Below are 8,108 nucleotides of genomic sequence, written 5' to 3' on the forward strand. Positions count from 1 at the left end.
AAGAAGCAGGTTCCCTGCTGAGCGAGGAGTGGGCAGTGAGATCATGACCTCGGCCTAAGGCAGAAGCTTAACCGACTGCCCCGCCTAGGCGCTCAGAAACATACAGATTTTCTTTCTTTCTTTTTTTTTTTCTTTTTAATTTGTAAGAGTGTACAAGGAGACACCGAGACATAGACTCCCCGCGGGGAGCCCGATGCGGGACTGGATCCCAGAACCCCGGGATCACGCTCTGAGCGGAAGGCAGATGCTCAACCCGGATTTTCCATGTAGCTTTCTTCGTCCTGTAATTGTATTTGAGGAGTCTGATAACCGTAATCCTACCTCCTGTGAACCCAGGGCAGGCAGTTTTTGTTTGTTGGTTGGTGTAACTAACCCACTCGCAGGGCAGTCTCCGACTCCCGGACCCTCCCCTCAAGCCCCGTCCCCTGGAGGTTGGGCCACCTCTAAGCACACAGCCCGGATGAGGAGGGGAGCTGGGTAGCAGAGGAACAGGGCTCCGCATTCCAGAGCTGGGGGGAGGGAGGAGGGACCTAAGAGAGCATGCTGAGATGAAAACAATGACTCTCCAGGTCAGCAGTTAGGGGGAAAGGCCTCCTAAAGTCAGTAAAGCAAGTTTTGGGCATCCTGCAGTGCTACATCAGTGCAGCTTTCAGACTTGCATTAAGTGAGGTTAAAAACACAGAAATAAATGTTAAAGAACTTACATCAAATCCTTGGTAGTTACTGTTGGGCTGGCGAGTCTGGGGACCTCAAAATGGCCTACCCGAGGCCAGCAATCCCCCAATAACACCGCCCTACCCCCATCTTCCCGCCAACGCCACCTTGCTGCCCTACCCTAACTTAGCTTAGGAAACCCGTAACCTTTGCCCTAACCAAAAAAAAAAAAAAAAAAAAAAAGACCCGGAAAAGACCGAAAACCTGAAAAACATCACCAAATAAGGAAACCTCACCCCATATTTCCCTACCAACCCTCCTGCCAAAAACTCCTTATAAACCCTCCTGCGACCTGCCTGGGCGCGACTTCCCTGCTCTCTCTCTCCCCTGGGGGCCGCGGAACCTCGCTGGAGAGCGTGTCCCATTAAAAGCTTGTTTCGACCAACTTTTGCCTGGCCTTTCCATTTCACTACCGATCGGATTAAACCTGACATTTGGTGCCGAAACCCGAGAGGAGATCGAAGCCCCACTCTGGTTGGGGAGCCTCTCTCTTCTCACCACCAGGCTCAATGGCCCCCCTGTGGGTACTTTTGACTAAACCTGACACCCCAACTTTGAGAGGGACCTAGGCTTTTTTTTGGCCACGTGGTGAATCCCAACTTCCAACATTTTTTTTAAAGATTTTATTTAGTTTTTCATGAGAAACACAGAGTCAGGCAGAGACATAAGCAAAGGAAGAAGCAGGCTCCCTGGGGGAGCCGGATGCGGGATTTGTTTCCAGTACCTAGGGATCACAAGCTGAGCCAAAGGCAGATGCTCAACCACTGAACCACCTGGGTGACATCCAGGTGTCACCCAACTCCAACATTTGTAAGAGTATATGGTTGGTCAGCAACTTAATAACTGCACCAGCCAGGTGCCCCAAACCTTATTTTCTTTCACTTCTTCTTTCCCATACCCTTCATACCTAATTCAAAGATGCATAAAAGCCAATAGGACAGAGGATTAAGGGAGTTTAAGACTTACAAAAAGGAGAGTGATTTGATTTGTCTAGACACTCCGAAGTGAATGCTCTGTGTTTACTATCTCCTTTTTATTATGTCCTTCCCCCCCCCCACCCCGTGTTTGTGCTTTAGCTATTGGGACAGATATTCTGCAGATGTTAGAATTGTCTTTGGTTAAATACTGTGTATACAGTCTTCTAATGACATTGCAGGAAATGCTGTCAACAGGACAGAATCCATATTTGACTGTCTCACCACCAGGGGGCACTTGCATTTATTTTCAGCAAGAAAATTGCCTTCAGGTTTATCTTGAAACTCCCATTTTATTTTCATTTCTGAGGGGTGAAAAAGTTGACATCATCTTCTTCCTTTGGCTTAAATGAACTCTGTGTACCAACACCATTTGGCCTGGGATTGTTCATTCTTGTGAATGATAATAATTTGATAATAATTGTAATTGTTATGCATAAATACACGCCCACATACCTAGTGTTTAGTTTGTCCCTCTTCATAGGTTTGCCTAATTTGTTTTTGTTTTTGTTTTTGTTTTTTGCCTAATTTGTTTTGAATCTAATGAGTCATGAGAACTACTCCTTCTCGGTGTTTTTCTCTCTCATGAACAAATGAGTATTTACTTTCCTTTAGATCACTATAGCAAAGTACATTTTCCAAAGATTGCCACAATAATATCCCTCCTCCCACATGCTGTTCTTTAAAATAATTATGCCCCTGCCCAGTCAACAGGTAGAATCAAATTCCCCTTTCCTTGAATCTGGCTGGGCCTGTGATTCACAAGGAGCCAGGAAAATGTAACAGTACGTGAAGAGATCCTATGTAACTTCTGAGGCTACACAGTTTTACCCTCTTCGCTGGAAGATTTGCATGGAGGCACTAAACTGAGACACAAAGTAGTTGAACTGTCTTAAGCTGCCATGTTCTGATGAAGTTCAAACCAGCTTGCCCAGAGAAGCCCAGACACTACTGAGGAATGTCCACCATCACTCCCTGATCCCACTAATACTCTGCTCCGCCTTCAGCTATCCCTGAACTCCTACTGCCTAAGAGACCACAGCCAGAAATGACCTGACCCACAGATGCAGAGATAAAAAAAAAAAAACTAGTGTTTTTGGGATGCCTGGGTGGCTCAGCAGTTTAGTGCCTGCCTTCAGCTTAGGGTGTGATCCCCATCTGGGGATTGGATCCTGCATCGGGCTCCCTGCATGGAGCCTGCTTCTCCCTCTGCCTGTGTCTCTGCCTCTCTCTCCCTGTGTCTCTCATGAATAAATAAAATATTTTTTTAATTAATTTATTTATTTATGATAGTCACACACAGAGAGAGAGAGAGAGAGGCAGAGACACAGGCAGAGGGAGAAGCAGGCTCCATGCACCGGGAGCCCGACGTGGGATTCGATCCCGGGTCTCCAGGATCGTGCCCTGGGCCAAAGGCAGGCGCCAAACCGCTGCGCCACCCAGGGATCCCTAAATAAAATATTTTTAAAATTTTTTTCCTTTAATTCCAGTATAGTTAACATAGAGTGTGATGTTAGTTTCGGGTGTATAATACAGTGATTCATGAGCCTAGTTGAATCTTAACATTATCCTGAAAGGGAAATTTCATGAGTTGGCCATTCATTCCTTAGTTATATGAATACTTGATATAACAAATATTATAACAATTATTTATAATCAGTGCATAGTTGTCTATTGCTACATAACAAATTACCCAAAACTTGGTGTCTTAAAACAGTAATTATCATTATCTTACACCATTTATACGGGTTAGGAACTCAGGCATTGGCAATATCCCTGGCTTAGCTGGGTGTTCCTGGCTGAGAATCTCAAATGAGATTACATTCAGGATGGTGGGTAGTGCTACAGTTATCTGAATACTTGATTGGGGGGATCCCTGGGTGGCTCTGCAGTTTAGTGCCTGCCTTCAGCCCAGGGCGTGATCCTGGAGTCCTGGGATCGAGTCCCGCATCAGGCTCCATGAGGGACTTCTCCCTCTGCCTGTGTCTCTGCCTCTCTCTCTGTGTCTCTCGTGAATAAATAATAAAATAAAATCTTTAAAATAAATGAATACTTGATTGGGAATGGAAGATACGCTTCCAAGATGACAAGTTGCTGGCAACTGATGGCAGGAGAGCTCAGTGCTTAAACACGTGGATCTCTCTGTAGGACATTTTGTTCTCATGACATGACAGATGGCTTTCCTCCGACCAAGCGACATAAGAGAGCAGCGCTAAAGCTGCAGTACCTTTTATGTCCTAGCCTCAGAAATCACACACCACCGTTCGTGCAGTATCCCATTAGTTACACATGTCACCACATTTAATGTAGGAGGAGGCTATACAAGGACATAAATACCAGGAGATAAGGATCATTGGGAGCTATATTGGAGGCTGGCTTACCACAGTGAGTAATAATATTTGGATTCCTATAGTATTAACACTTGAAGATGTTATACGTAATATTGTGTTAATAAAAAACTTTTAAAAAGTAGTGATTGGGGCATCCCAGGTGGCTCAGCGGTTTAGCGTCGCCTTCAGCCCAGGGCGTGATCCTGGAGACCCAGGATCAAGTCCCATGTCGGGCTCCCTATTGAAGCCGCTTCTCCCTCTGCCTGTGTCTCTGACTCTCTCTCTCTGCTCTGTGTCTCTCATAAATAAATAAATAAAATCTTTAAAAAAAAAAAGAATAAAAAATAAAAAGTAGTAACTGAAAAAAATACTGTTATAAATAATATGAAAGGAACATAAAAAATACCTATCCAAGCCATCACCTAATGATCAATATAGTCTTCCTTCTCTTCTCAATTCACTGAATCTAATTTTGAGAAGTACTTGAGCTTATAACAGATTTGTGAAGTTCTGTTTAGGAAATACCAAACCCTCAAGCTATAAATCCTTAAACTGTAATTCACCTTACTGTGTTTGATAGTGTATCCAATGTAGTATTTGGAGAAACTGAGTCACTAATCCTGCCTTCACAATATTAAAAGTGACATCATGAGATCGAACCCCATGTCAGGCTCCACACCATGAGGCAGAGTCTGCTTGAGATTCTCTGCCCTCTCCCTCTGCCCCTCCCCTGGCTTGCCTTCCTTCTCTTTCTCTCACTCTAAAATAAATAAATAAAATCTTTTTTAAAAAAATTTGATCTAGGGATCCCTGGGTGGCGCAGCGGTTTGGCGCCTGCCTTTGGCCCAGGGCACGATCCTGGAGATCCGGGATCAAATCCCACATCGGGCTCCCGGTGCATGGAGCCTGCTTCTCCCTCTGCCTGTGTCTCTGCCTCTCTCTCTCCCTCTCTCTCTCTCTCTGTGATTATCATAAATAAATAAAATTTAAAAAAAATAAATAAAAAATAAAAAAAATAAAAAAATTTGATCTATAGGGCAGCCTGGGTGGCTCAGCGGTTTAGCGCAGCCTTCAGCCCAGGGAGTGATCCTGGAGACCCGGGATGGAGTCCCACGTCGGGCTCCCTGCATGGAGCCTGCTTCTCCCTCTGCCTGTGTCTCTGCCTCTCTCTCTCTCTCTCTCTCTCTCTCTCTCTCTCTGTGTGTGTGTGTGTGTGTGTCGCATGAGTAAATACATAAAATCTTTTTTTAAAAAAATTGATCTATAGATATAATACAACCCCTAATAAAATCATAGGAATTGGTACAAACTGACAAACTTATTCTAAATTCTGTATGGAAACATGAAAGCCAAAATATCCAAAACAATTTTGAGGAAGAAAAACAAAGCAAGAAAAATAACTTGGCTGCCTCAGTTGTGGAACATGTGACTTTTTATCTCAGGGTCCTGAATTCAAGCCCCATGTTGCATGTAGAGCTTACTTTAAAAAAAAAAAAAAGAAAGAAAGAAAGAAAGAAAGAAAAGTAAAACAAAGTAAGAAGACATTACTACCTGATTTCAAAACTTACTATAACCAGAGATGGGCAGCCTGGGTGGCTCAGCGGTTTAGCGCCGCCTTCAACCCAGGGTGTGATCCTGGAGACCTGGGATCCAGTCCGACATCGGGCTCCCTGCAAAGAGCCTGCTCTCCCTCTGCCTGTGTCTCTGCCTCTCTCTCTCTCTGTGTCTCTCATGAATGAATAAATAAAATCTTTAAAAATAAAAAAGAAAAGAAAAAAGAAATTTGGGGCACCTGGGTGGCTCAGTTGGTTAAATGTCTTCCCTCGGCTGAGATCATGATCCTGAGGTCCTGGGATTGAGCCCTGCATCAGGCTCCCTGCTCCATGGGGAGCCTGCTTCTCCCTCTCCCTGTGGCTGCCGCTCCCGCTGCTTGTGTTCACTCTCTCCTTCTGTCAAATAAATAAATAAAATCTTTTAAAAATAATAAAATAAAAATAAAGAAATCCAAACCAAGGGTTGCCTGGGTGGTGCAGTTGGTTAAGCATCCTACTCTTTGTTTAAGCTCATGTCCTAATCTCAGGGTAGTGGAATCCAGCCCCATGTTGAGCCTCAAGCTCAGTGCGGAGTCTGCTTCGAATTCTCCTCCCTTTGCTTAACGGACTGAGCCACCCAGGCACCCCTATATGTATTCATCTGTTTGGAAAGATGTGCAATCATAACAATATTTTAATCCAAGAACATGGTATATTTGTCTATATATTTAGGTTTTCCTTGATTTCTCTCAGCATTGTTTTATAGTTTTCAGTGTACAGAACCTAAACTACTTCGGTTGAATTTATTCCTAGTTATGTTATTAGGGTTTTAGTTTATTTGTTAAATATTTTATATATTTATTTGAGAGAGGGAGAGAGAGGATGAGTGAGAGCAGGGGAAGAGGCAGGGGGAGAAGCAGACTCCTTGATGAGTAAGTCCCAATGCAGGGCTCGATCCCAGGCCCCCCTAGGATCATTTCCTGAGCCAAAGGCAGAAACTTAACCCACTGAGCCACACAGGTGCCCCTATGTTATTGTTTTTGATGATATTATAGATGGTATTGCTTTCTTTATCTCATTTTAGTATTGTTTCGTTGCCAGTATATAGAAACACAGTCCATCAAAATCCATTTTTTAAAAGATTTTATTTATTTATTCATGACAGAAAGAGAGAGAGAGGCAGAGGGAGAAGCAGGCTCTATGCAGGGAGCCCGATGTGGGACTCGATCCCGGGTCTCCAGGATCACACCCCGGGCCGAAGGCAGTGCTAAACCGCTGGGCCACCAGGGCTGCCCCCAAATCCATTTTGATCTTGTATCTTGCAAGCTTGCTAAACTCACTTATTTTGGGAAGTTTTTTGGGTGGCTTCCGTAAGATTTTCTGCATTTGAGATCATATTATCTGTGAAAAAAGACAGTTGTTCTTTTCTTCCAAACTATATACTTTGAATTTCATTTTATTGCTGACTGCACTGGTAGAACTTTCCATATATTATTGGATAGAAATAGTCTGAATGGACATTATTGCCTTGTTCCTGATGTTGGGGGGGGAAACATTCTGTTAGTCTTCATCATTAAGTATGATGTCAGCTGTATGTTTATGATACATAAACCTCATGGCCTTTTACAGATTAAGAAGGTTCTCTTTTCTCACTTTTTTGAGAACTTAAAATCATGAATGGGCATTGGATTTTTGTAAAATGCTTTTTCTGTACTTACTGATATGACTTATTTGACATTACTGTATAAATGGTTTATTCTACTTTATTCTGTAAATGTGGTATATCACATTAACAGATTTTTTAAAAGATTTTATTTATTTACTCATAAGAGACACAGAGAGAGGCAGAGATACAGGCAGAGGGAGGAGAGCAGGCTCCATATAGGAACCCGATGCGGGACTCAATCCCAGAACTCTGGGATCATGTCCCAAGCCGAAGGCAGACGCTCAACCATTGAGCCACCCAGGCGTCCCACATTAATAGATTTTTTAAAAGATTTATTTACTTATTTGACAGAGAGAGAGAGAGAGAGAAAAGGAGGGAAGGAGAGCACATGCAGGGACAGTGGGAGAGGGAGAAGCAGACTCCCCGCAGAGCAGGGAGCCCCATGCAGGGCTGGATCCCACCACCTTGGGATCATAACCTGAGCCGCAGGCAGGTGCTTAACCAACTGAGCCACCCAGGAGCCCCACATAAATAGATTTTTAAATGCTAAACTAGTCTTGCATTTCTGAAATAAACCCAGGATTGTTATGGTACAGAATTCCCTTTGTATATTGCTAGATTTGGTTTGCTAATATTTTATGACTTTTTGTCACATAAATGTTGGAATCAACATCAAAATAAGGCCCCCAGTTGCATTCAGTTGATGTGTCTCTTAAGTCTCTCTTGTGGGTTCCTCTTCCCTTTCTTACTCCTTGTAATTTATTTGTTGAAACTAGGTCATTTCCCCCTAACTTTTGTTTTTTGTTGATTGTATCCACATGGTGTTATTTTAAATTCTCTAAACTGTATTTTCTGTAAACTGGTAATGAGATCTACAGGTGTGAGGAAATTC

This window comes from Vulpes lagopus, chromosome 7, assembly GCF_018345385.1.
Source record: "Vulpes lagopus strain Blue_001 chromosome 7, ASM1834538v1, whole genome shotgun sequence".
In the NCBI taxonomy this organism is placed as follows: domain Eukaryota; kingdom Metazoa; phylum Chordata; class Mammalia; order Carnivora; family Canidae; genus Vulpes; species Vulpes lagopus.